We start from the raw sequence: 6,402 nt of genomic DNA, 5'->3' as shown, positions 1-6,402 counted from the left end.
AACTTTTTCTCTAGTTGTGAAGCCTGCTACTATCAAAATGGTCCTAACTCTTGCTACTGTGAAAAACTGGGCACTTCATCAACTAGATGTTAAGAATGCCTTCCTACATGGTTGTCTTAACACTCCTGTCTATATGCATCAGCCACCAGGCTATTCAGATGAGCATTATCCTCAGCATGTGTGTAAGCTCAACAGAGCCTTTTATGGCCTCAAACAAGCTCCTCAGTTTGACAGACTCATTGACTACCTCCTCCAGCTTAGGTTTTATTCAAACTCAGCTGATCCAAGTCTGTTCATTTGTCACTCTAACCATGGGATACTAATCCTTCTTTTGTATGTAGATGACATGATGGTAACAGGTGACAATACCAACAGAATTTAGTGGTTGGTCTCTTAGCTTAGTTCTCAATTTTTCATAAGGATCTTGGCTTTCTTCACCATTTTCTGGGAATAGAAGTCCACAAGATTGGTTCAGACCTCTTCTTATCTCAGTACAGGCATATTATTGAGTTGCTTACTTGAGCCAATGTGCATGAGTGTAAACCTTTGTCTACACCTATGTCATCCAAAGGTCAACAACTCAAAGCCTCTGAAGAGCCTTTCCATGATCCAACCACTTACAGGAGCATAGTTGGAGGCTTGCAGTACCTGACATTTACCAGACCAGATCTCTCTTTTTCTGTCAAGTATGTTCTTCAATTTATGCAAACACCAGCAGTCCAGTACTTTCAGCTTGTTAAAAGAATTCTAAGGTACTTGCAGAGCACTGTAAAACTTGGTCTACATATAACCTGAAGTAGCACACTCGACTTGTACGAGTTTTCTGATGTAGATTGGGTAGACTGCCCAACCACAAGAAGATCTACTTCAGGCTATTGCACTTTCCTTGGCAGCAACTGCATTTCATGGAGTGCTAATAAGCAACCTACAATGTCTAGGTCAAGTGCTGAGGCTGAATACAGAGCCATGGCATCAACTACAGCTGAGCTAACTTGGCTTTCCAAACTACTCAAAGATCTTGGAGTAGTTCAATCAAAAGCACCAATCTTATACTGTGATACTATGAGTGCTTTATATATGTCTGTCAATCTAGTTCTACATGGTCGAACAAAGCATATAGAACTTGATTATCATTACATTTGAGAAAGAGTAGCACTTGGGGCTTTAGAGACTAAGTTTATTCAATCACTAGATTAGCTAGCTGATATTTTTACAAAGCCATTGCTAAAGGGCCCATTCAAGCAACTGCGAGACAAACTTGGCCTCTGTTACCAAACACAACCAAGTTTGAGGGGGAGTATAAGGAATGAAGTCAAAGATCAAGCAAAGAATCAAAACAGTCTAGCAATCACAACAATCAACCATGATTTCAGCAACTTACCTAAAGCTGCAACATGATCATTGATGTATAAATTTAGAAAGTTAGAATTTGCCGAGCTGTGTATAATTATTATGTAATTCCTTTAATTTAGCATTCCTTCTATATTGTACAAATTCCTAGTATAGAAATAGATTGTACATGATTAGAATATATATGAATGAAAGTACACTCTCTCATGTACTCGTGAGATTGTTTTTCTCAAAACTTCTGCAAGTCCAACTCTAAAAGGTTTACAAAAATGATGGTTTCATTTCACAAAAGAATTTAAAAAAAGACAACTTAAACTTTTTATTTTTTAAAAAAATGGGCCATGACTTAAAACTATGCTAAATCATGCCATAAGGACCATTGTGCAAAGTATTCATGGAAGTATCTTTTCGAAGATGTAACAAGTATGAATGTAAGGAAGTTTGAGTAATTGGGAAGAGTCAATCGATAACACTTAAAAGCAAATTCCATGGATAACGATACTTAAAGCATTCATGGTGGAGAAAGTTTAGATTATTTCGTCAACTCCTACAGATGCTGAAGCATATACTAATGATTGGCTCTAAGCCAATGGTATCCTCACACCCAAACTTCATCCAAGATGTACCTATATAATCGAAGGTCCACACTTCCCATCCAAAATAAGCAACGCACTCCGAAAGGTTCAAAACCATCCCGACCAGCCATAAAGAGCACCTATAAACTACCACCTGACAACAAAGACTTAAATGCTCATCACCTCAATTCTAACTAGCATTTATCCTAGTGGTATTGAACTTAATATCTTTTACCACTAAAGTCCGGCAAATCATAATTGATCACATTCTACACCATCACATTACTTGATCACATTCTACACCATCACATAAAATATCATTTCCATCAATCTGCTAGACCAATTTCCTTTGAATCGACATAAATCATTTCCCAAAGTTTGCACCATCTACGAACTTAAATATGATAAGAATCGCTTCCTACAAAGTCTATCGACCCTATACCTCAAATTCGATAATAATTGTTTTCCAAACCACGCACATTCTATAACTTTATATAGGATACAATCATTTTTTAAATTCTACAGAATTGATACCTTTAAATCTCATAAAGAAAATTTGCTTCTTAAATTCTCCAAATCTATAACTTAGTTTTGATCAAAACTCAAGCCTTAATGGTTGCCAACTCAATAACTTCATATTTGATCAAACTTGCATACTAAAGTCTGCAGAACCTCAAAACTCAAATATTATTAGAAAACATTCCTTATAGTCTGCAACTCTAAAGATAAATTAGGTAAGAATAATTTTTTGAAGTCTGCAAAATCGATAACCTCAAATAAAAATAATCTCTTAAAGCTTGCAGAATCCATAACCTTAAATGTTATTAAATCATTTCTTAAAGTATGCAAAATCTCATATCTCAAATTGAATTAACTTATTTAAAATTTTCCTTGAATTTTGTTGAATCTACAACCTCAAATTCATAAATTATGAAAAATAAAAAACCTTAAATCTCTTGGGGTGATTTAAAGTTGTCACCTTTATCGGTTCATGACTTCTATTTATATTCCATGATTAGGACGACTAGATCGTGTCATACATGTATGGTTTGTGGTTCAACATGTTTATAGGGAGTCTATTGTGGCAGCTAACTTCTTAGCTCGTATGATTTCGAATTTGGATGCCAGGACTTGGACTCGGTTTGTTGATCTTCCTCATCTCCTTAAAGGAATTCTGAAAGTAGATAGGCAGGGTTTGCCTTCTCTGCGATACACGAAGTGAATTTACGTCGTGGTCTGCATGTTACATGGATTGGTTTGACTTGGTTGCTGATAGTCTGTTTGTTTTAGTTTAATTTGTTCATAATGGCTCTTAGTTAATTTTTCATAATAAGTTTTGTTTCAAGCATAGGTTATGTATACGGTATTCTTCTGCCAAAAGTGAGGGTTTTCTAATAAAATTGGAGATCTCTTTTTTTTTTCAAAAAAAAAGACTACACCATGTCATACTAAGCCTAATTGCAATTAGTTCAAGCCTACAAAACTAAAAGTTCATGCCTATCGTGCTAAGAATTCAAGCCAACTTTGCTAAAGATCCTAGTATTACTACACAAGTTTCAAGCCTATTGTACTAATATTAAAGCCTAAATTTGGTACTATACCTAGGTAACATATGGATTTATCCAGAGCCGTAAAAGCTTTCATAACACTTGTGGCGTCCCCAACCCTCTTTGTGATTTGGCGAAAGCCGTAATGCTGGGATGTTGGTCACACGGGTCATACACCCCTCGCGCAATGTGAGTGTGTTCGCACATTCAAAAAGATGTTGTGCAGTTATATTTATAGCAAAAATAAAAAGGAAATCGTCAAATCTAAATAACAGTACCAAAATATATTTAATTTACATCACCACACATTATCCACAAGTCACTTGTCTCAATCCATAAGCTACCGAATATTACAATCATCCATCCTAAATACAAAAGGTCAAAAAAGAAAAACTAAACTTAATTACGAAGGGGGAATAACCTTGATCTTCACCCTTCTGGCAGAGCCGGAGCTCCATACTCGTACCCATCACCATACCGATCCTCTGCATGAAGATCCATACTCGTACCTGTCTCGCCCAAGCTCATTGTCACTGGCCTTGTAGCCCAGTGACAACCCAGGAGATGTAACTTAGTTTTATTCACTACCGAGTGACCAGAGGTGCTCCACCGAGATAATGATCCATCTCAACTTGGGGTCATGAAATGCATGCACCCACCAAAATCTATTGACACAAAAAGCCAATAATTTTAAAGGTATCAATTTCCATGCATAAGTCACAATTCGATAGTAAAAGATTCAATAAACAGTTATAGATTTGAGATAGGCAAATGGTAGACATTCAACTAGTAATTATATGATGAAAGAAGTACACGTGGAAAAACAGTACATGTAAAAAATCTACACAACATCCTGTGACTTCACACGGCACAGAGTCATACCACAAAGTACTTAATAATCCCATCACTTCACACGACACACAACCACATCACAAATTGTACAATAATCCCATCATCTCACACGACATACAACCATATTACAAACTATACAATTATCCCATTACCTCACACGACATACAACTACATAAAAAACTGCACAATATTTCCATCAATTCACGCAGGACACGACCACACATAACATATCACATACCACAATTTCACAATTCCATCAACAATCATTTTCAAGGTCGATCAATATAATCATTTACAGCGTGAAGGGAAAATTTTTGGATGATCAAGGTGTCCCATGCTTTGCTGCTAGCTTTGGTCATTCCCGACAATGGGTGACACGTTGGTACTTTGAGTGGTTGTGTGGTGTGTCTTGGGATGAGAGAGACAGTACGTGCGTGTTTGTGTTATTGGGTCAGAGGGTTAGAGAACATGAGAGAGAGACATTGAGGGAGGAACCCAGAGAAAGTTAGTTGGGTGGTCAGCGGCCTGAGAATCTCATAGAGAGTTGGCGGAGACAGAGAAGGAGAAGGAGAAGGAGACAAAGAAGGAGAAGGAGAGGGAGAGGGAGATCGTGAGAAAGAGGGTGAATGGGGTAGATAGAGACTGAGAGAGAGATGGTATTCCACTATCGCTAGTGTAGTGCTGGCACAACAAGGTGAATGGCAGCCTGAAACGAAGTTATGAGAGAGAGAGAGAGTTGAGGGATGTTAGGTGTAACCAATTTGTTGTAAATTAAGAATAAGCAATTCCGGCTATTCGTGGTGCCAGGACCTTCCAGATACTCAAATACTGAAAATAGGCTCTGAATGCCTTTCATTGTAGATTGATACTGGATTTAAATATAGGAACTCAAAATAACTAACAGACACAAACTAACAGAAATGTCACCCACTACTGGAAGTGACTCTAATGGACTTGACTTAAATAACTAACGTAGTTGCTAATAGATGTGGCCCAACATGGCCGTTAACGGAATACCAAGGAAATTGACCAAGTCTCTGCATAACCCAACCCATGACTCATATGGAAATTACAAATACCGTGACAATTAAAATAATTACAACCCCATATATATTGTGATTTCAAAAACCCTAATGGTCTTCAGACCACTCCATACAATGTTTATTTTTTTTATACTTATTTGGTGCCTAAATTTACTCATTATTCTTATATTTTTATTTAGGAAGCAAACGGAGTCGTTTAATGCAAAACGAAGTTAATTGGGCGGTTCTGGACAGTTTCGACACTTCTTCGTAATCTGGGAATAACTCTCTCATCCGAGCTCCGATTGAGATGATTCAAGATAATATGGAACCCCAAGACAAAGATATACAACGTTCATGTTTTGAGTTTTGAAAGATACTGACTTCATAAAGGTCTAAATCGGGCTTGAAGCTGACGCACCTGCACTGCTGACGTTTCAGAACGTTCGGCCTTATCGTGCAATTCAAATATGTGATTTAATTGCAGATGTTTTGGAGATCTGGTGCACGAAAGTTACAGCTGGAAAACACCACTTTCCTAGTTATATTAGGACTCCATTTTATTTTTAATATTTCCCTTAATTAAATCAGATTTGGATATGGTTATTTGAGGATAATGTTTAGGATATTTTAGGGGATTTTGGAGAATTCTAAAAAGGGGGCATGGACGTGTAAAAGGGGAAAATCATCATACTAGAGTATCTCTCTCCCCTCTTCTCTAATTCCTCCTCCCAGTTTTCATAATGGCTTTGTGTGGCTAAATTTTCATAATTGGTCGAAGGAAACGGAAACCTCGGAATCAATAAAACTGAGAGATCTAATTTGTTTTTAGTGTTCAATTTATGCTTTGAGTATCGAATGTTTTTCTATGCCTATTTTCATGATTGTCTCGTTTAACTACTAGGAGGCCTACTAGTTTATTATTCTTTGCAATCTATTGCTAGATTATATATCAAATCCGTAATTGTTTGATCCCTCTAATTTGTGAAGCAACTAAGATTTGATGATTTGCTGCGTCAGAAATTATTACATCTTATGAAGAACGCTCGACGAAAT

Source organism: Juglans microcarpa x Juglans regia, chromosome 6S, assembly GCF_004785595.1.
Source record: "Juglans microcarpa x Juglans regia isolate MS1-56 chromosome 6S, Jm3101_v1.0, whole genome shotgun sequence".
NCBI classification, from domain to species: Eukaryota; Viridiplantae; Streptophyta; class Magnoliopsida; order Fagales; family Juglandaceae; genus Juglans; species Juglans microcarpa x Juglans regia.
This window is presented reverse-complemented; position numbering follows the sequence as displayed.